We start from the raw sequence: 23,694 nt of genomic DNA on the forward strand, positions 1-23,694 counted from the left end.
TTCCCTTCCTTCCTGTCCCAAATTCTCTCCATTCTTCAGTGCCCGTCATCCACCCTCCTCTGGAAGCCTCCTCCATTACCCCACATGAGTAATGAGGATGGCCTTAATTCATTAAATGCTCTGTAAATTGCTAGGCATTTTACATACACGTGTCATTTCATCCACATAGCAACCTTATGAAGTAGGTTTTATTGTTGTTCTTTGCTTTTTCAAACAAAGAGACTAAGATGAACTTGCCCTGTTCTTCATAGATGATGAGTAGAAGGACCAGAATTCAAAGCCAGATCTGTCTGACATCTGAGCCCAGGTTCTTGATCACCAAACCCTCAGATGCTCCTCAACATCTACACTCATTGACTGGATGACTTACCTGGCATTCAGTATCCATGACCTGTGTCTTACTCTCTTTTTGTGGGATTTGCTCATTTCTCCAGGGGGACCCCAAACTTGAGGAACATCCCCCACTACCTCCCCTGTGGCTCACACGTAGGAAGATGTGCTAAACAAATGTTTCTTGCCAGACAATTTAGGTGTTACCTTCTTGGCTGGGTGGGTTTTCTTTTTTTTTTTTTTTGAAGGGTGGGTTTTTAACAGAGCCCATCGATGTCTTAGCACAAAGGAGTGAGTCACAGAGGTGAATCAAAGTATCGTGGGATAAGAAGCTTTCTTGGGGAGTCTACCCATCTTTATTAAGGGAAAAGAAAAAAGAGGGAAGGACAATGAAATAATAGTTATTAAGCAGCAAAGCACAATGCATAGCAATCACTTTCACACATTGGCTGAGAACTCCATGAGGTAGTATCATCATTCCTGTTTCTCAAATGAAAAAATGATACTCAGAGAGATTGACTTTGTCAAGGGCACAGCTATTAAGTGAAGAACTGGGACAAACCCAGGTTCTTCTAATCATAACCTGTGTAGCTTCCAATCTGCATAAAGTCTCTCTTTTCTAATTTCTAAGGCACATTTAGGCAAAAGATTTAAAACAACTCTCATTGGTGGTAACATTAGAGGCACAGCCATGGTTAGAAGACTGGAACAAAAGGCTTAAAGCTGTCATTGCTATCAGGGATTATTAACCTAGAATTTCTGGACCCTAGAGATTCCACAAATAGCTCTCAAGAAGTTTCCTTGAAATTGAAAGCAAAAAGTGTGTTTATGTGTGTTTTTCCCTAGGAGAAGGGGAGGGACCGTAGCTTTCATCAGTTTCTCAAAGGTGTCCATTGACTCAGAGATTAGGGCTTCCAATTTAGAGAGACAGAAAAGAGATTCTTGTAGGAAATTTCATCCATAGACTTCTCATGGAGGAGGCTTTGTGCTGTGTTGTTGATGTTAGAATTTCACATACATTCAGGAGGGAATCAGAGTCAGAAGATGTCTCAAAGCCCTCTTGAAGGTCTAGATTTAGAATGACCCGGCTCTAAATCCATGGAGACTGCAGTATCTAGGCCTAGCCTATAGAAGATGATGAGTTGGTTGTGATAGGTGGATGGTATGGGAGCCAGAAGCTGTCGGACTTTTTTTAGTTGGCAAGGGCACGTTCTGAGTGAAGCTCTGCCCTCCTGGGTTAATGCATTTTGGCATTCTTGCTGATGCCAGGGGAAAGGAGGAGAAGGATGTGTCCAGGCTGCACAATGCACTCACAGCAAAGTGTAGATTCAGATAATCCAAAGTGTTGTCATGTTCACTTTCATAAAAATAGAGTCGGTTATCTTGGGTAGGCAGAGATATTCCCCCTGACTTCTTTACTCAGAATGATTTGATTTCCAACATGGTTGAAAAACAAACACATCGTAGTGAATCTTTTGGTTCCTCTATACATAAAGTGGCTTCTTTAATTGAATTGGACTGTGAAAAATACTCTTGAAACATGACCCAGTGATCTGAAATGTTGACCAAAGAAGGATGGATGGCTTCTGTGCAGGGCTTTGTTATGTATCTTCCTCCACTCAGGTACATTCTAAAAGGGAGGACTCCTATCAGGGTTTGCAGCCACTTTCTTTACCTTGAAATGTAAAAAAGGAAAGTGAATGAATCTAAAGATGACCTGGGTTCTAGTTGGTCCACATCTTTGTGACTTTGATCACTTAACAATTTGTGTTTTATCACAGTGCATCTTATTTATTTATTCAATTATTCATGCACCTATCTATCTACCTATTATCTATCTATCTATCATTTATCTATCTATCATCTATCATCTGTTCAACTAACATTTCTTGAGTATCAGCTGGTAACCAGCACTGCAGTTTGGAAATACAGGGATGAACAACCCATAGCCCCTGAGCTGCGGATACTAGCGCAGAGTTCCTCAATGTTAACATGCACGCAGATGCCTGGGGATGTTGTTAAAATGCAGATTCAGACTTGCAGGTCTAAGGTAGGGCACAGAGTTCTGCATTTTTACAATGCCAGGCAGCGTTGATGCTGCTGGCCCAAAGACCACATTTTGAGAAGCAAGTGGCTCTGGGGTCCTTGCCATGTCCCCTCATCTTCTCAGCATTGTTGTGAGGACCCAGTGGGTTAATGTAGATAAATGTACATTAGAAAAGCAGAAGGTACTTGTCAAACAGAATGCTTGTTTTTGCAATGTGTCCTTTCTGGGTCTCCAGACAATTAGGTAATATAGATGGTTTCTGCAGGGAGTGTTATTTGGCCTCCTGGATAGATCAGTGGAATTAGGGGCCAAGCTGAGTTAGATGGGTACCAGAAGAGTGAGAGTTAGATCAGGCAGTTATGTAAGCTAAGGCCCTCTTCTCTCCTTCCTCTCCTTCCATTTCATATGAGCTTTTCTATGAAAGGTATTTTCTTTCCCCTGAGATTGCCCAGAGCCTGGCATGGCCCAGCAGGAAGCAGTGACCCTCTCTGTAGGGAGACATGGTTCTGCCATTTAAGTAGTTGGCAAGATTGGAAGCCATAATAAATAGCCAAGTATTTAATTAAAGATAAAGTACTAAATAAATACTATGAGCCTGACAAGGGAAAAGCATTTCTCTCCTTCATGTGAAAATGGCCATGTTGTATATTATGCCTAGGTTGAGCATAGTGGCCTTTAGCTGGCCAGTACAACCCAAGGGAAGGTGCCCTTGCATTTCATGAACTCCCATCCTCTGCAGGTGTCTGTTACAGGGTAGTAGGGTGAGAGGGGATTGAATTTAGGGAAGGCAAGAAGCAGTTTATTCTAGTCTCATCATTTGGCCATCTCTGAGAGATAAAAATGAAAATAAATTTGATTTTTAAAAGGAGTGGTACATCGATATAGCCTAGAACAAAATCAATAATAAAATTTCGAGTTGAAAAATGATCCAGAGGAAGAAAAACATTGTGTTCAGACCCCAGAAGAAGGTAAAGTCTAAAATATATTTCATTGATCTTGTCAGAGCATTTTTAAGTTTACTGGTTTTCCCTCTCTATTTTGCCTTCGCAATGCAGAAATTCCAAAAGTTTATTTGAACATTGCGCTAAAGAGACATTGTAAGCAAAGTTGCCAGAACATTTTTGTAGAGTAAATCATTTTTAACAAACCCTGACTCTCTTTGGCATGTCAGTATCAGGAGGAAAGCCAGGAAAGAGAACTGTTTTGTTCTCTTATAAATTGACAATAGTCATGTTCCTGAAAAGTTGAGTGTCAAATGAATTTTGTAAATTGAGTCTTTTTTTTTTTTTTTTTTTGAATGCTCTAGGGGAATCCCATAAAATCAAAGAAGATTTCTGGTTAAGTGTATGCTTTCTCTTTCTTGTTTTTTTCACAGTTTTTAAGATGGTTCTAAGTCTGGGTATATTTAGACTGCTTATAGCAGGGACGACCTGTGGACCGAGAAGGGAAAGAAGGATAATTTTTCCTGATCACAGACTGCAGCGCTCAGGCTGAGGGCTGGAGGAACATTTCTGAGAGTTGGGCCAAGCGCTGGGAGGCCTTAGCGCAGCCGCCATCTTGGAAGACCCTCAGGAGCGGGACAGATCCATGTGCTGTGGTGACCAGGGCAGGTGGAAGGGGGGGATGGATGCATTGGGACCAGACCTATCAGTTTGGCTCCTGACTCCCTCTCCTACCATCATGTGCTCTGAGATAAGTCACTGAACCTCAGCGCACTGCCATTCCTCACTACCTGAGGAATGAAATGAGATGATGCCATGCAAATAGGAGATGCTCAGTATATAGCAGCCACATTCAGTGTGGGGCTAGGGGGCTTTTGATGAAGAGCCCCTTGACCACACTGGAATAGCTTGTCATTTTTCTGTGTTCTCCATTCTTGACCTTACTTTGGGCTGCTCTTATGGTCTACTACAGGTGATATTTTTTCCAATTAGCTGTAGAGAGAACCATGATCAATTAGCTGAGCCTCTCATGTGCAGGAGATGCAAGTGGTGACATTTAAATATTGCCACTACCATCTAGTTTTTATACCAAGCTACTGTCCCCATGGTCCCTGACACCAAATACCCAGATGGGCAGAATCGTGGGGTGGGGCAGTCCCTCGTCCTGGCCCATTATTTGTTTCTTGGCTAATGACTTCAACAGCCCCTGGTCTTCCTGTGTACATTCACCTCCTCCATTCCACCCTAGATGCCTTCCCAAGGAATCCTTGTGCTCTTCTGCTTCCCCTTTGAGGTATAGGACCCCTAACTTTGCTCTCCTTCCCCACGCCCAAATTTTCTCTCCCAGGTAGGTGGCGGGGCTCAACCATCTACTAGCTGTATGATCTTGATCCACTACTTTTCACCCTAAAGCCTCTGTTTCCTTAGCTATAGAATGGGGATGATATCTGGCTGAGGAAGTTCTGAAGATCAAGGATAATATACAGAAAGCCCCTTGTCCTGGGTTATTACTGCAAGCTTGTTCAAGTGAAGGACTGAGGTGGTGGGAGAATAGAAGAGCTGAGCCAGTTAACACATTTGCAATTTAGCACACAAAGGAGGTGTCTCCAGAGGCAGAGTGGTGCTCTAGAAAGCTCTGGCTGACAGGCAGGAGGGCCCAAGGGAGTGACCATCATCGAGTACCTGCTCTGTGCCAGGCACTATGTGAAGCCCTTCGTGTTGAGAACCCTTTCCTTGCCTCTAGGTCCCCTGGATCTAGATCTAGGAGATTTAGACCCAGCTGGTGGCATGGTGGGCTCTGGCTTCCCAGCTGACCCCACAGCATGCCATTGCTCCACTGCTCCCATGTTCTTTGCTGTTCTCAGGTCTGGTGAAACTTTGAGTGATAAAGAGAAAGCAACAGAGAGGGAGCTGGAGACAGAAAGAGAAGAAGCTGAGTAAGCTCTCCATGCCGTGCTGTTCATATTGATCAAGATTTAATCAATTTCTTTCAGTGAACTCTGCAGCCCTAGTATTGGTCTCTAAGCACTAAAATTGAATAGAAAGGCATCTTACTGTCGGGAGTCAGGTGTGCTGGCCAGCTCAAATACCAGAGTGCATTTAGAGTGAGAAGACACAGGTAAAATTTTTGTGGAGGGACTTCTTTTCCAGAGACCATTGAAATCTCTTCAAAGGAATTCCCGTCGGGTGGTGATTTCATTTCCCCTCCCCTAGAAAGAGGATAAGGCATCTTGGCATGGCCATAGGCACATGGGTTTTGGAGTGAGGCCCACCTGAGGCCCTCTTGCCTCAGCCACTGACTTTACTCACTGTGGGACCTTGGGCATACTGCATAGCCTCTTCATTCATTTGTTTTACATTCAATAATTATTGAATACCTACTGTACGTGGGGTCCTTGGGATGTACCTGTGAGTGAGTTAGAGTTGAGGGCTGTTTTGATAAAGTTCTTTTTTATTTTTTTTGCTTGAAATAACTTTTTATTTTAAATGTTTATTAAGAAAAATGTCAGGGACACCTGGGTGGCTCAGCAATTTGGCACCTGCCTTCAGCTCAGGGCATGATCCTGGAGACCTGGGATCAAGTTCCGCGTCGAGCTCCCTGCATAGAGCCTGCTTCTCTCTCTCTGCCTCTCTCTCTGCCTCTCTCTCTGCCTGTGTCTCTGCCTCTCTCTGTAGGTCTCTCATGAATAAATGAATAAAATCTTAAAAAAATAAAAATGTCAAATATACATAGAAGAAGGGTTTTCACTAAGTCCCCACTTAACCATCACCCAGTTTCAATAATTACTAAGCATTCAGGGAAGTTGTTGTGAGATCTTCAATAAGTTACTAAATCTCTTTAAGTCCCGGTTTCTTCATCTGCAAAACGACAAAAATGCACTTACCTTGTAGGTCAGACTAGAGGATTAAATTATGTACTTCATGTCCTATGTGTTAGACAGTGCCTGTGGGATGGTGAGGACCTCAGATGTGAGCAGTCATAGGGCTGTTGGGAGGATTCAGTGAGAGAATGTCTGTGGAGCCACTGGTGTGGGGAATGATGGGGTGATGGAAACAGTGGGTTAACAGAACATGGGGATCATTGTTGTCACGCTGGCTGCTCATAGCAAGTGCCTGGCCAATAGCAAACACTTGCAAGATGATGATGATGGTGGTAATTATGGTGATGATATGATGATGATGATGATGATGATGATGATGTGTTGATGATGATGATGATGGTGGTGGTGGTCATGATGGTGATGAAAGTGATGATGGTGGTGGTGGTGGTGGTGATGATGGTTATTGTGGTGATGGTGGTGATGATGGTGATGAAGATGATGATGGTGATGAGATAAGCTTCTCAAATTTCAACATAGTTGATGAAAAGAGTTGAGAGTTAAGAGAGAAAATTGTAATTGACATGTTCTAATGAAAGGAAATGAAATCATTTAGAAACCTCATTATCCTGTTAGGTGAGCATAAGAAAATATTAAATGCAGAAGTATTAAAACACTGAAATAATGTACACCCCTAGTATATGTGGACACCTTCTGTGTGGAAGGCATTGGACTGATTTCTCTGGTCGTGGTCAGGAGAGCCTTTGCCTTCAAGGAGATTATCCTCTATTTGGGGAGATAGGATAGAAGCTTCTGATAAATTATGAAAGCAAATTATTTAAATAACAGCCCAGTACCAAAGAAGAGCTGGCACAAGGTGAAACTGATTGATTGATCCATTAATTGTACATACATTAAATGCTCAAGAGTTCAGATCACTTCAAATGAAGACATCAACGTGGCCTCACCTAGAAGATGGGGTTTCCATTAGGTCTTTGAGAATGGGTAGGAGATATAAAGCAGGTCCCTCTAAATGTGGTTGAGAGATCAATGGAATAATATTGAAGCTTGGTTCAAAGTTCACAGAGTTTGGTGATTTTTGAATCATTTTTAGGTTTGGTTCAAATCCCCAGGGCCCTGTATGGCACTAGAAAGTAGAAGCTTAATAAATAAAAACCCAGGTTTTAGGGGTTTAGAATGGGCCCCAACAGGGTGATGGTCCCAGACTCAGAAGGCAGGGACTGTGCAATTGAGGGAATGGCTTTGCATGCCAACCTTGATCAGTCTACCTCCCAACCTTGGACTTGGGTTATCCAACTATAAGATGAGGATAGCCAAACCAAACTTTCCTCACAGCAGGGATTGCTAGGATTACATGAGATAACCCTTAGGGTACAGTATATTTGGCTGTCCAGACTCAAGCTGTTTCTGAGTTAGTTTCTTATAGTCCCACTTTCAAAAAGGTTGAGTATTTTCTGCACCCTCAGAAATCCATTCCCTCAGTCCCCAATATCCTAGATGGCTTGATGAGAGATGATCCTCATCCAACAGAGTCTTAGGGTACAGATGAGCATGTCCTCAGACTGGGCGATGGTCCAAGGGCTGGCTGCTGGAGAAGAGAAGACATCAGCCTGTGAGTAGTCCTGCTGGATCTGGCTCTACAGAGACAAATGATGTTGTGCTAGGTGTAAATAACTGTTGGTGCTTCAGGATTTACACTGGCCTTGTGAGATATCTGCATTTTAGCCAAAACCTTCTGGAGACTATACCTTATTCCAAAGGAATTACTCTGTGGTGGAAATCTGGGAGGTTGTATGATCTGGTGGAAAAAGCACCAGATGTTTATCGGAGGTGTGTGTTTGATTTTGTGGCATTATTATGTATATAATATAGTTATTTTTAAAGAAAATGATAAATCAGTTGAATAATCACTGTATGTACATACATATAAATGCATGTACAAAAAGATCCAGAAGGGTACACATCAAACTGATACCAATGGTGCATTTGGGAAGGATCTGGAGTGGGAGATAGGATGGCGGAAGGGGCTTATGGTCTTCTTTATGTTCATCTTTGTCTAAGGAGAATGTATTCATATGTCAGAGCAGGAGATTTGGACATGTGAAAAAAGATGAATAATATTCATTGAGCTGTCCTGGGGATTGAATGAGATGATTATATAGCTGCTAGTGCAATGCTCACCCCATGGAACTCCATGGATAAAAGTTAAGGTCACTGTCCCCTCTGTGGCAGAGAGTGATTGGATACTTCCTGTACATTTCCTCTTCCCAGACCCATAGAAAGCTGATGTTTCCCAGGCTCCCCTGCAGTTACCAGTCCCATAACTAGTTCTGGCCAATGAATGGTGGCAGAAGTGATATATACCATTTCTGGCCTCGCCATAAATCCACCTGTGTCATCCTCCTCACATTTACCTCTCCAGGTAAACATTAGAGATAGTGGTGTTTCAGGATGGAAGGAGTCTCCAATCCCTGAGTGTCCCCTTAAGGCAAAGCCACCCAGAAAGCCACCTAGCCCACATTGACAGTGATAGGGACAAGAAATGAAGGGATAGTGTCAAGCTACTGAGATTGGGGGTTATTTGTTGTCATTGCTGGGTATCCTAAAATGGGATTCTGTTATACTCTCCAAGTCTCAGTCTCTCCACTATAAGATGGGGAAAGTCACTTTTGGAGGAGGGGTTGCTATTTTGCCTGCCTCTGAGGGTTGTGTATAAACATGTGATGAGAGATTGATGGTGAATACTCTGTGGCTGCAAAGGGTCAGGTGAGGTGGGAGGCCTGGGAACTGTGCCTTTGGAGCCTTTGGGCATGTGGTATATAAACTGGGCTAGGAAGGGAAGCCCCTGCGAAGGAGGGTCTGGCCTCAGACCATCTGAAGGTCTGGAGAAGGTGGGGCCTGGACAAACAGGTGGGCAAAGGGCCTTGGGGCATCTTCCAGCTGCATAGAGGAGTCTGTGGCTGGGAGCAGGTGCTGCAGCTTCTCTAGTTACAGTAGAATCCCTGGGTCAGACAAGGATCAATTCCCAGGATCAGTTCACTGCGGGTTGATAAGAGACTCAATGTGTTTTGGGGGATTGGCCATTGTCCAGGCCAAAGCAAAAACTTGCACTGTAAGCAGTAATTAAGAAGCGATCTGCCCTTGGCCTCTGTTCCTGGGACAAATGCCAGTCCCTGTGAGCTGTCAGAGCTGCCGGCTTCGAGAGCAGCTCCGACGGGGACAGGTGACACATGCCTGTATGCACTGCAGCCCACGGAGGCCTTGGCAGGACTCTGTCCCAGCTCCAGACCTGACTCATCTTCAGGCTCCTCTTCCATGGGCGAAGACTGATGGGAAGGGGCTTTTAGGGCACAAAGATGAGTCTGTCCGCTGTGCCACTTTGCCAGGGTGCTGTGTTGGTGTGGTCCCATGGAAAGAGCTCTGGACCCTGGTTAGGGCTTTGTGGTGTCCACAGCAAGCTGCGTGAACCCAATCAGGCGACAGCCATGCTGTGAGCCTCCGTTTATTCCTTCCGACAGTGGTCAAGGGGGTCTTGTCTGTGCAGCCGTCAGCACTGGGGGACAGGGCAGCATGTAAGACACGCAACCCTCAGGAGCTTCCAATAGCTTCACCACCATGTGCCCTTTCAGCTCACGGATACTTCGCTTCTGTGGACAATGAACACAGAAATCTAATGCATTTCATGTTGCAGAGAAGACAGTGTAAATCAACTTGTGGACGAGGTAGTGGGAAAACGGGGAAGAAAGCAGACTTCTGGATGACTCCAATATGTAAGCATTCCATAATCTCTGTGTAATATATGCACTGACATGTACTTTTTGCTTATGGAAGCTTGAAACCATTTTGGTGTGTTTAAGAAAGTAGTGAGAGGGGAGGAAGAAAAGCAGATGGGGAAAGAGGAACAGAAAGGCACATTTCCTTTTTGCCTTTACTCGTGTTCAGATTATTTCGTAGGAAGGCATAATTTATGTACATCTATGCAAATGATCATGCAAATAAGCTTGTTTCCTAGAGTTAAACCTGTCTCCTTTCCCCACTCACGAAATGAGTGGGACCATAGCGGGAAGAGAGTGACTCAGTGTTTCACGACCGAAACACCCACAGGTCTCAAAGCCCTCTCCCCAAAGTCTCACTGCTTTCCATTAGCTTCCCCTCTGCCTCCCAGAGGGCAGGACTTCCCAGGCACAGGTGTCCAGCTGGGAGGCCGCTGAAGAAATGGGACAGGAACTGTATGTAGTGGGATGTGTCTGTGTGGAGGTGAGGCAGCGGGTATGCAGTGCTGATGCAGGTGTGGGACACTGTCACCTGTACTGGCTCATCCTGAACTGGCAGGTTCAGAGGCCTATGGACCTGTCCATTGACTGTCCTGATCTGGGTCTGCCTGTATAACCACAGCTCTGAGGCCATGCCTGTGTCTGACCATCCTTTTAGACTAGCTCACACCCACAGTTCACTAATGGATGTCCCTAGGTGGCACCAGTGTCTGGAAGGAGGAAGGCTTGACAAGATTGGGGTACAGCTGCCTTTCAGGACTTCGACTTCCAATGGCCAGGGACACTCCCAAGCCTCGTGGGTTTCCTTTCAGGGACAAATATATGGTTTCATTATATGAGATTTATGGTAGCCCTTCCTGACCTCTATGATTTCTAGCTTGTACCATATCTTGAGTTAACAAGTCCCATAAACTTATAAGCTGCTATAAATTTGTTCTCAAATCACTTGCAAACTTCAAGATATACCCGCTTGCCATGGTGTGCTAACGTTTGGTAAAGCTAGTGTCTGTCAGTCCCACTAGTTGAGATTTTCTAGACTCCCGTCATCATCATCATCATCCCTTCAGCTTTTCCAGGAAGCCCCAGGGCATGCCTCAAGCAACGGAGAGAATCTTCTGACTCCCGGTGGCATAGTCTGTTCCATTTGCTGTAGTGCGTTTGCATTGTGTGCTGACAGGGCTGGGAGCTTTACATGCACAGTCTCCCTTTTAAACCTGCTTTTCATCATTCCATCCAAATAATGGACGTCCATGGTCAAATCAAAGCAACAATCCCTTCCCTCATCCTTTCCGGCCACCGGCCCTGATCCCAAACAGACCTACTTCAGCTGTTTCTCTGCTCAGGTCTTGGGTGGTTACCTTCATATCTAATCATTAACACATGTTCTCACTTCATCTCGACAGCAATCACATGAGGGTGGTGTCTTATTATCTCCATTTTTCAGATGAAGAAACTGAGTCATTAAAGGGACGTGTGGTTTGCCTGGGGCCACTTGAGCTGAGAAGTGGCCCAGCTGAGGCTTGACAACACACCTTTACTTGGAAGCTGCCGTGCTGTGCTAGCAGCCACTTGGTGCTTGCCTTCTCTGCGCTCCAGAATCCCCTGGAGCCACCCCAATGTCATCCTCTGGCCTCCAGGGCAGTCTGGCCGCGGATCCACCCAGCACCTTCTAGTTTTCACCCAGCTTGGAGAATGGTTCGGAGGCTGCTCTGGCCCCTGGTACCCCAGTCCAGCACCATCCCGGGTTTGAACAACCCACTTGTAACCCCAGCTCTAGGCACACCAGTTATTTCTTCTGGAAAGGATGCTTCCAGTAAGACAGGGCTGGACTGGCTGAGGGGGCGTCCCAAGCCCAGTGACATGTGCTGCTCCTGACCCCAGGACAGGCCTCCCTATGCCTGTCGGGGTGAAGGGGTCCTGCTGTGTGGCAGGACAGATCATATTCTCTTTCTCCCTTTCTGTTTTCTTTCTTCCACAGTTTTATTGAAGCATAATTGAAATACACAACATGGCACATATTTGATGTCTATGATGAAATGAATTTGGGCTTAGGCATATATACCCAGGACAGCATTACCACAATCATGGCAACGATCATATCCATCACCTCCAAAAAGTCCTTTGTGTCCCTTTTGGGGTTTTTTGTTGTTGTGGCTTTTGCTTTTGTTTTGTTTTGTTTTGGTTTGGTTTTGTGGTAAGAAGACTAACATGAGACCTACCCTCTTAACTCATTTTTTAGTGCACAGTACTGCATTGTTAACTATAGTCTCAAAGCTGTATTGCCGATCCCTTGGAACGTACTCATCTGGAATGATCCCAGCTTTAGAATCCATTGAACAACACTTGTCCCCTCCCCTGCCCCTGGTAACCACCCTTCTAGTGTCTGGTTCTGTAAGTTTGACTGTTTTCAGAGACCTCATATGTGTAGAATCATGCAGTATTTGTCCTTCTGCAACTGACTTATTTCATTTGACACAGTGTCTTCTGGATCATCTGTGTTGTTGCAAGTGGCCAGGTATCCTTTTTTAAGGCTGAATATTTCATTGTATGTGTATACCACATTTTCTTTATCCATTCATCTGTTGATGGGTATTGGGTTGTTTTCATACGTGGCTATTTTGAATAATGCTGCAATGAACCAAGAAATGCCAGTATGTTTTTGAGATCTGGATTGCTGGACCATAGGGTAGTTTATTATCAATTTTTTTTGAGGAAATAGCACACTGTTTTCCAAAGCAGCCACACTATTTTATATGTGTACCAACTGTACACGGATTTCAGTTTCTCATATCCTCACCAATACTGTTGATGCTTTTGCCTTTGTGATAATAGCCTTCCTGACAAATGTCAGGTGATAGGAAGGATTTCTTTCATTTTAAGTGGACCACTTTGCAGGGTGGAGTGGGATGGGGAGGGCAGGGCGTTCATACATTCTTGTTGAATTCAACTGTTTGTTTTTCTTTTAAATATTTTATTTATTTATTTGAGAGAGAGAGAGCCAGCATGAATACAGGGAGGGGCAGAGGGAGAAACAGACTCCCCACTGAGCAGGGAGCCTCACATGGGGCTCAATCCCCAAACCCTGAGATTATGGCCTGAGCCAAAAGTAGATGCTTAACCGACTAAGCCACCCAGGTGCCCCAAATTCAACTCTGTTACGGACTGCATATGTCCTCCCAAAACCTATATGTTGAAGCCCTAATCCCCAACGTGATGGTATTAGGAAGTGAGGTTTTAGGTGGTGGTTAGGTTTGGATGAGGTCATGAGGGTGAAGCCTGCAGCATGATGGGATTGGAGGCCTTGTAAGAAGAGATTCAGCCATGTGAGGACATAAGAAGAAGGTAGCCATCTGAAGGCCAGGAAGAGGGCCTTCACCAAGAGTCAAATCTGCTGGCATCTTGATCTTGAACTTTCTACCCTTTAGAACTGGAAGAAATAAATGTCTGTTTTTTAAACCACCTGACCTATGGGATTTTGTTATAGCCCAAGCTGACCAAGACAGATTGAAATGTGAAAAAGTAGACACAGCTGTAAAATTACATAGTATCATTAATGAGTATATATTTTTTATAATACACTTTATTTTTAGAACAGTTTTAATTTACAGAGAAACTGCAGAGACAGTATAGAATTCCCAGATACTATATATATATATATATATATATATATATATATATATATCCAGTTTTCCCTATATTGACCATCTTATATGCTATATTTGTTAAAGTTAACAAATGTTAATAGTGTTGATAGTTTGATTAACTAAAAGTCTGTACTGTATTCAGATTTCCTTACTCTGTTTTTAGCATGCCATGCCACACTTTGTCCCCATATGTCCGTAGGCCCCTTCTGGCTGTGACAGGGTCCCAGACTTCCCTTGTTTCTGATGACCATGACAGCTTTGAGGAGTTCTGGTCACTCATGGTTTTCTAGGGTTTCATTTTGGCTAATTTGGTTGTGACCAGTTGTCGGCAAAGGCGAGGCCCAAGTCAGGGGCCAAATGTTAATGTTGGGGAGGTCCCACAGTAGATGAGAACTTGGGGCGAAATACACCGCTTTCCTGGGCAATATTTCAATCAGAGGAATTCTCACCCGCCCGTCTGTGCAGACCAGAGCTGTAAAGCATTCTCTAGGGCCTGGGGGAGGGGAGAAGGGGTCCTGCTTGTCCACAGCACCCTGAGCCCCAGTGCAGTTCAAAAAGTGAGCATGCTGGGCTGTGAATGGAGGCTCTGGAGCCCCGCTGCCCAGGTGTGTATCAGGCCCTGACACCTACAGCCCAAGTAACCCTAGCTAAGGGATCCTGTTTCCTCCAAGTGAGGTAACAGTAGTACCAATCTTAATTCACATCTGCAAAGTGCTGAGAGTGTGCCTGGCACAGAGTCAGCAATATGATTATTATATAAAGCACCAATTATAACTCTGGAAATCACTGGCACAGAGAAGACAGGTGAGTTCCTCTTCCCCAGCTGCATTCCTAGCTGATGCAGGTAATCATGGTTATTGTGAAATATATATATATACATATATATATGATATATATATATATATCATATATATATGAGAGAGAGAGTGCATGCACGTGTGTGAGGGGCAAGGGACAGGGGCAGAGGGAGAGAGAGAATTTGAAGTAGGCTTTGTGCCAAGCATGGAGCCCATGGAAGGGCTGGATCTCACAACCCCTGAGATCATGACCTGAGCCCGTATCAAGAGTCAGATGCTGGGATCCCTGGGTGGCACAGTGGTTTAGTGCCTGCCTTTGGCCCGGCGCATGATCCTGGAGACCCAGGATCGAATCCCACGTTGGGCTCCCTGAATGGAGCCTGCTTCTCCCTCTGCCTGTGTCTCTGCCTCTCTCTCTCTCTGTGTGTGTGTGACTATCATGAATAAATAAATAAAATCTTTTTTTTTTTTTTTTTTTAAAGAGTCAGATGCTTAACCAACTGAGCTGCCCAGGTGTCCCGGTTGTTGTTATAATTTTAAGATCTCTTTAAGACAGTGAGGAGTGTGTGGCACACAGTCAGTGCTTAACAGACATCAGCTATTATTAGGATAGTATGTTGCACAGCACCATGGGCTCACCATGGCCACTACCCAGACCCACCCAAGCGATTCAGATGGTATAGCCCAGTGGTTAACCTGTGGGCTGCACAGTCAGATGGAGTGGGGTTCAAATCCTGAGTGCTCTCACCACCAGTGATGTGATCTCAGGCAATTTACCAAAAATTTCTGTGCCTCGCCTTTCCCATCTGTAAGATGGAAATGAAAATAGTGCCTCCTTCTAGGTGTGTAGTGAGAATTCAGTGAGGGGCTAGGTGTCAACACATAGTAAGTGCTCAACAAATGGGAGTGATTAATGTTATTAACATATGCATTGGTACTGCCTTTGTGGAGGGCATTGTTCAGTGGTCAGGGAGGACCAATGGCAGAAGGCGGTGGATGTGTGAAGGAGGCAACATCTGATTTCCCAGTCCCTCCCTCCCCAGACCCCTTCCCCAGGCTGCAGGGAAGCTTGGGACTCAGGTTACCAGAGGTTTCCCTACCGCCTCAGTCCTCAAGGTGAGTTGCTATACTTCCTCAAGTTGTTTATCAGGCTGTCATCTGATTAAATTCATATATTTAATAACGTCTACCATATGCCACAGACCACGTCAAGTGCTTTCTTTCATTCACATCATTTCATTTAATTTTCACCAATATTATTCCATTTTACGGGTGAGGAAATGAAGGCCCCAATAACTATTCTCAGGTCATGAGGCTACTAACAGTCGAATAGGAAGCCCATGGGTCAGCATGTTTGCTCCCCACCTCTCGAATACAAGGATCGTGGCCTCCGGTAATTAAAAGCACACCACCTTTATTTATGAAAAGTAGGCTTTAATCTCTATCAGCTCAAGGACTGTTTCTTGTCCACCTTCACCCCAGAACCAAGTCCAGGAAGTGACACCTGGCAAGTCTTTAAGAAATGCTTGCTGAATGACTGAATGGCCATGGGGATCGACTGAATGGCCATGGGGATTGCCAGCTATACAGCTCCACTGCACCCTTATCTCAGCCAACCCTTAAAACTACCCTGTGAGAAAGGGGTTGATGATTTGATCTCCATTTGAGTGGTTAAGTAAATGTAAGGGAAATGAACATTTATTGAGGGCTTTCTATAGGGAGCCATTGTGCCCGGGTTATTTCACCGATTCCATGGACATGGTCTTCGAGGAGGTGTCCCATGGCTGCTGAAGGCAGAACCAGGACAATGGCCTCGACAGGCTACCTATGGAACCTGCTGCCCCAGGGCCCTTAGAGTAGACTGAGTGATCTCCAGGCACTGAGGACAGAACTTTCCCTAGGATGCCATGATGCTCAGGCTCCCAAGACCACTGCTCTCCTGTGGAAGATGATCTTGGGAAAGGGCTGGCACAGTGTCTGACATGTGAGGCGTGCTCACAGCATAGAGACTCTTGTCATTAGGCATTCTTATTCATTAGTCACATGGTACCTGGTATTGGAGACAGGAGAGGGAGCAAGAAATTACTGGAGGGTGCAAATCTTGCTTCATTTATTTATGTTACAAATGACTTCCTCTCCTCTCAGAAGGAGCAAGAACTGAGGACTTTTTTTTTTCTTCTTTATTTCTCTCTCTTTTTAAAAAATTTTGGATGTTAACAAAAGAACTGAACCGTCAGCAGGTTTTCCTTGTTGAGAAGGGACTTACACCATGAAAGGAGGTCATTTTGACAAGTCTTGTGAGTTGCTCTGGGCACAGGGGAACTTTCTGGCAAATCAGGGCCTACCAGAACTGCTGAAGTATTTTTCCGAGGCCTCAGAGAGTCGTGTAATCCCTGACAGAGTTCCAAGAGGGAGCATCGGCCCCCCAGTCAAACAGCTGTGTGGGGCCCAGGCCCAGAGGGAGCCTTGGGAATCAGCACATTTGAGCCGAGCTGCTGGCCTTGTGGCTCCTTCTGACTCTCTTTGACCCTTGTCACACGGTGGGTCCTGCCCCTTTCCCTGGCGGGGGCTGTGAGGACACCAGCTGGGTCTTGTGCTGGCTGTGAGGGTCCCGGGCGGGGGCAGGCAGGCCCTCTGTGCTGGAGGAGCCACAGACCTCTCAGGGAGCAGGCGGCAGAGCAGCGTGACCCCCACCCGCATCTCGGCGTGGAGAGACCTCAGCTGCCAGTTGGCAGACTTCTGCAAAAGGTCAGACAGGAGACGTTCTAGATCTTGCAGACCATATGGCTTCTGTCACAGCTATTATTCCTGTTTTGATTTTTGTCAACCCTTTAAAAATATTAAAAGCAGTTTGCTTGTGGGCTACACAGACTCAGCCAGAAGCTGGATTTGGCTTGTGGGCCAGAGCAGCCCGGCTTCTGGTCCAGCGTGGCTTCCTCCTCCCGCCTCCTCCGGCCTCCGAGCGGCAAGGTGGCCACCCTGGCCTCAGCCTGAAGGGCTTTGCCACAGCATGTCACCCATCCCTGCTGCCGCTGGATGTGCGGACTCACCGGGAGCCGGCCTGCGCCCGGGGAGCACCTCCTTCCTCCCAGCTGTCCCCCGTCGTTGCTCTCACCCAGTTGGCAGCCGCCTTCTCGCTGCCTGCGGTTCGGAGCTTGGGCTGCTGGGCATGAGCCCCGCAGCCCCGGGAGGCGACCTTCCTGGGTCACAGCCCTGCCCTGGGCCGGTCAGGGGCGCTGGGTGCCCTGGCAGGACGGGAACAGTAGGCGGCAGCCCGGAGCCACGCCCCCTCACTTTCGCCCTCCGCAGGGTCCTCCGGCCCCGCAGGACCGTGGCCCTTGCGGGCTCCTTACCCGACGCAAGCGGCAGGGCCTGAGGGCGGGCAGGCGCCGCGGGCTCCGCACTAGCCGCTCCGTCCCCGCACCGCTGCCACTGTGATTGGGCCACTCTTGGCTTTGGGTGACATCTTAGATGGCTTCACCATCGCCATGGTGACCACTCGAAGTCCGGCGGGACCTGACAACCCGTTCTGCAGATAGATCCGGCCCCGCCGATGGTCGATGGTCGGGCGGAGGCTGGGGCGCGCCCCGGCTAGGAGAGCTGCTTCTGCTGCAACTTGCATGCTGGGTTGAGGACGGATTGGTGGTGGCAGGAGCCTGGACCTGTGCCTGCGGTTTGCTGGAACGAAACCACAGTGCTGCCCCCTGGTGTCCCCAGCCAGATTATCAGGTGGCCCGGAGGAACCCCGCGTGTAGAAAGGCGGGGTCCCCTTCCTGCGTCCCACCTCACCTCCCACACCCTGTTAACTGCCAGGTGGGCTGATGAATGGCCTCCTTAGTGCTTTTCAGATCTGACTCCTGCCTCTCTACTCCCACTGCCATGGCCTGCGGCAGACGTTGTACCCTCACCTGGACATGCCTGGGTCGCCTTTCTGAGACGGACCTGGTACTTTGCCATGTTAAAAGCCTTCGTGGCCGCGCATGATAGAGTGACAAACCCTCAGCTTGTCATGCCAGGCCCCCCAGGCCCTCCATTTCTACCACTTGCCCCTCTGGTTTCATGCTCCAGGGAACTGCTGACTACACCCTGCACGCTCTCAGCTTCTTGCCTCCATCCCTGTGTCCAGGCTGAGGCTTCTCCCTGGAGTGCCACCTCCTCTCCACTGGCCAAGCTGTGCTCATCCTCCTCCTTTGAGACTCAGCTCAGACATGGCCTTCCGGAAACCCAGCCCCCCTGCCCACTGCAGCCCCTCTGTGGCCCCCTTGTCCCCAGACTCAGCTCTGTTATCATTTTGGGCTGTCGTGGTGGTGTCTGTCCCAAGGATGGAGCTCCTTGAGTGCCAGCACTCTTTTGTAGGTATCTCTGTAACCACAGCACTAGCACGGTGCCTGGAAAACAGAGAGGCGCTTGAGAAATGTTGGGTAACTGTGTGAATGGTGAGCCATGGGACCACATGAGGACTTGAGACACCATCTGGCCCCCACTGAGAACTCTAACCCATGTTTTAGAAATCCAGGAACGGGGGATGATCTGATCATCTGTAGTAACCATGCCCACGTTTCAGTCAAGAAAGCTACCTTTCTTCTCACAAGTCCCACCCTGATGTCCAATCTAACCCCAAGCCCTGAGCTTCAGTTTTACCTTGTTTTGTCAACCTCACATATGGAGAGCAGCTGCTTGGCATCTGCTGGCGCTTTTAATATGAATTCTGGAAAGATTTTCCCTTTGTCAGTGGCAAAATAAAAAGCCCTGGAAAGGAAGCACCACCCACTTTCATATGTTGTGGGGGCCTGTGGGTGGCATCTTCCCCAGACACCTGTTGTAATCACTGGGCTTTGGAAAGTGTCAAGACCACTGTGAACTGGGCACCTGGGTGGCTCAGTCAGTTAAGCGTCTGGCTCTTGGTTTCAGCTCAGGTCATGATTGCAGGGTTGTGAGGTCGAGCCTCATGTCAGGTTCAGTGCTGGGCATGGAATCTGCTTAAGATTCTGTCTCTCTCTCTGCCCCTCTTTGTCCCCTCCCCCCAAAAGAGCACTATGTATCGACCTAGAGGTGGACTGGTTGCAGAGTCCATCTGTGGGAGTCTTCTAGGATACCATGTGACCCATGGTGTCCTTTGAGAGAATCTGATGTATCCTGGGGGAGGCCTGGGAGGGCTTGGGTGACCTCTCTGCAGCCTGCTAATGAATAGATTTTCAGGCTAGGTTGATGGACCTTTTCCCATGTACCCCATCCACAGCTGACCTTGGAGTTCAGCTTCTGGTAGGTAGTCGACATTGGAGAGGGAATGCTATTTGCATAACCTTACCTCCCCTGTCCTTGGCACCTTGGTCTGCTTTGGGGCCAGGTTTCTGGAGAAATTTGCCTGACAGAGCCGGTTCTTTAATCCCCAGGGGATGTGCTAGGATGAACAATATGGGTGTGTGAATCTCGATTGATGGTGGTGTAACAAAGTACCTTCTGATATGTGGTAGGTGAGGCCTCACCCCATGCGTGGAGGACAGGGTTGCCAGATTTAATAAATCAAAACACATGCAAATATTGCACGGGACATACTTATATCAAAACGTTGTCATTTATCTGAAATTCAGTCTTCTTGGGCATCCTGTATTTTCTTTGTCAACCAGGCTGGAGAAATCTCCCTTGAAGGGGGTGGGCATTCCTGGTGTTAATCAACCAAGAAGAAGGGGCTTCTCATTTAGGAGAAGGCCCCGGGAAACTGAGCCTCTGTACCAAGGTCACACCACTCTTGGTTTAGCTTTCTTGAGTCTATAGGTCTTTGGCCAGCCTGGTCATAGAGAAGGGCCTCTGCCTCACTGATGGAACTAAACAGGTAGCCAATGAATTGGGCATTACTCTCTGGGCTTATCTCCCCTTTGCTGGTCCTGAGCTTTCAGTCAAGTTACATGACACGTTCTGGCCTGGTGTCATGTAACTGGGAGCACTGGGAGCTCCATGGGCTGGGAGCACTGAAGCAGGGGCATGGTTGGTGTGTGGGCAGCAGTGCCCTGTGAGGCCACTGGGAAGTGGCAGTGAGTAGGTGGCTTCTGAGGAACTGGAGTTGACTTTGGGAACACTTCCCTCTCTCTCTCTCTCTCTTTATTAGGGAAACTCTCTCTCTTTTCAGTCTTGGAGGATCTGGTCTTGAGCTTTAAAATAATTTTTAATACTTATTTTTTAAATTTCATTACGGTAAAGTTCACTTTTCTTTTTCTTCAGTCCTGAGTTGTGACAAGTGCATAGAATCATGAACTGCCGCAGTCTAGATACAAAACAGTCCTATCACCTTCCCACTAAATTTTCTCAAGCTGCCCCTTCATAGTCAAGTTCTCCTCCACCCCCTCCCCGGCAACCACAATTCTGTTTTCCGGCCCTCTAGTTTCGCCTTTTTCAGAATGTCATTTAATGGGATCGTGCAATATGTGGCCTTTGCTTCTGGCTTCTTCTACTTAGCATAATGCATTTGAAATCCACTCATGTTGTTGTATCAATGGTTCGTTTCTGAGCGGTGATCCACTGTATACATCTCACCCAAGGATATTCGAGTTGATTCCAGTTTGGGGCAATTATAAATAAAGCTGCTGTAAACATTAGTGTACAGGTTTTTCTGTGCATGTGGATTTCCGTGTATCTTGGATGCACACCCAGCAGCGGATTGCCAGGCCATGTGCTAAGTGTGTACGTTAAATATTGTAAGAAACTCTCTCGGCTTGATTGTTATCAGGGGAACTGATAGGTACCCGCAGCCTCCCACACTTCTCAGAGGATAGCTGCTTGGTTCTTTCACAGATGGGAAAGTGGAGATCCAGAGACGTCAAGTGACTAGTCCAGGCTTTCAAAGAGAGTCGATGTCAGGGTCCAAGCCACAACCTGGGTCCCCTACCTCTCAGGTCACTATTTTGTATCTTATAGTTTCCTTCACTGCCTTTTTTTTCTAAGATTTTCCTTATTTATTCATGACACACACACACACACACACATACACACAGAGGCAGAGACACAGGCAGAGGGAGAAGCAGGCTCCATGTAGGGAGCCCAAAGCAGGACTCGATCCTGGGACTCCAGGATCATGACCTGAGCCGAAGACACACGCTCAACCACTGAGCCACCCAGATGTCCCTCTTCACTGCCTTTTGATGCGACTTTATTTTCATGGAGGACCCTTTTTGGGACATAGTAGACACCACCACTGAGCTTCTACATCCACTGATAAAGAATGTGACCAAAAGATTAATCCATTTGGTGAAGAAAACCAAGTGGCCGTGTAAACGCAGACATCTTGATGGGGTCAATTGCTCTTCAAGGGTTAGGAGGGTACTGCAGACACAGCCCTTGCCTTGGTTATTTGGCATGGTTGAGTCATTTACAACCTTATTCATCTAAAAAATTATTCTTTGGAGATCTTCTCAAGCAGAACCGACACACAGCTGGTTTCCTGTGTTTTTCCTTGGGCACCGGGTACTATTTGCTTTGTTCAGTCCCAACCACATCACACTTACACCTGCCATTTGGGAGTTGAGTCCTGTCCCTGAGAGTTCTGATCTCAGATAGCCCTTCCTTTATCTGCTCCAGGTTTACAATCAAGACACCAGGTCCTGATACTCCCTGGGAATCTTGGCTGTACCCCAATTCCAGCTTTTGAACATTTCAATGGAGGATTAATTGTTATTCATGCGGTCATTGTTATATAGGTCACTTTTTCTTTGGAGCAAGTTGATGGGATTTTATTATCTGTGGAGAGCAGCCATTCCAGAATGGAGAATATTTTTGATTGATGATTTAGCTTTAAAATAGTTTCCTATTTTAATAAGCCTCATCAGGAGCAGATGACCCCGGAGAGGAACTGCATGCTTCTCTGGTAGCCTGTGTACTTTGTAGAAGTTTGTGTATTTTGAATAAAAGGAGAAGGGTCTTTTCTTGGGTCTAGATGCCTAGTGTGGGGGCATATGTTGGGCCGTCCCAGCTTGACAGGCAAATGGCTGGAGATTCATGCAGGCCCCCAATTGGATTCAACAAATAATTATTTAGTGCTTGCTGTGTGCCAAGCAAAATGTACTAGATCCTTTCATTTATATCGACTGGGGGAATCTCTAGGCAGAGATAGGGAAACCTCACTTATAAAAATGAAATAGGGGATCCCTGGGTGGCTCAATGGTTTAGCACCTGCCTTTGTCCCAGGGTGCGCAATCCTGGAGTCCCAGGATCGAGTCCCGCATCAGGCTCCTGGCATGGAGCCTGCTTCTCCCTCCTCCTGTGTCTCTGCCTCTCTCTCTCTCTATGTCTATCATAAATAATAAATAAATATATATTAAAAAAATAAAAATGAAATAACTTTCCAAGTCAGCTTTTTCTTGTACAAGACCAGTTAGGGAATGAGAGTCTCTCTCTCTCTCTTTTTTTTTTTTAAGATTTATTTATTTATTTGAGAGAGAGAGAGAACAGGAGGAGGAGCAGAAGGAGAGGGGAGAGAGAATCTCAAGCATGCTCCAGGCTGAGCGTGGAGCCCAATGTGGGGCTTCATCCCGTGACCCCAACATCATGACCCCAAGATCACGACCTGAGCCAGAACCAGGAGTCCAACACTTCACCAACTGTGCCACCAGGCACCCCAGGGGATGAGAGTCTTTACATAATGAGGCCCTCTGGTGCACTTCAAATGGAGAATCCAAAGGAGAATCTGAATTTTGGAAGACTATTTACTCTATTCTAGGAACTACCCATTCCAGGTCTTATAGAATGGGTTAGACGAGAAGGAAATAGAGCCTCATGGTGAGGATGAGGGCTTCAGAGTCAGATTGCCTGGATTCAAATCCAGCTCTGGTCACTGAAGCGAAGCCTTAATCAAGTAGCACTTAGCCTCTCTGGGCCTCAGTTTCTGCATCTGCCAAGTGGAGGTAGTGATAGCTCCACTCACAAGGTCATAATGAGGATTTGGTGATGTAACTGTAGCCCCTCAGAAACATCAACTAAGATCACCAAGCCGCAAGAAGAAACCTCACATGTTTTTTTTTCTAGGAAATGCCACAGTGAGGTTTTCCCTCAAAGCCTTGGGGAGGAAGCTTCTGAAAACCGACTGACAGACCCAGGGAGGTGCTTCCCCAAATGCCCCCAATGTGTAAACAGTGATCCCCATTGAAGGGAGAGGAGGGTGGGGAAGGGCCTCAGCAGAATGGTGGTAGGCTGTGCAGGGAGCCAGGGACCCTCCCCACCCTGACCCCTCACTCACCATTCTAAAATTAGGTCAGAATAGGCTTTATTCTATTTAATTTTAAACAGTGAGTCACCCCAGGTTTGAGGTCACTGGGACCCAGATGGCCCAGCA

The 23,694-nt window shown here is 46.7% G+C and overlaps 1 protein-coding gene across 12 annotated transcripts in view; it reads left to right on the forward strand.

Annotated features, from left to right (window-relative positions):
* The window catches only part of ANK1 (ankyrin 1), a 216,452-nt gene that overhangs the window by 37,066 nt on the left and 155,692 nt on the right, over positions 1 to 23,694 (forward strand). The window lies entirely within an intron of this gene.

This window comes from Canis lupus, chromosome 16, assembly GCF_011100685.1.
Source record: "Canis lupus familiaris isolate Mischka breed German Shepherd chromosome 16, alternate assembly UU_Cfam_GSD_1.0, whole genome shotgun sequence".
NCBI lineage: Eukaryota > Metazoa > Chordata > Mammalia > Carnivora > Canidae > Canis > Canis lupus.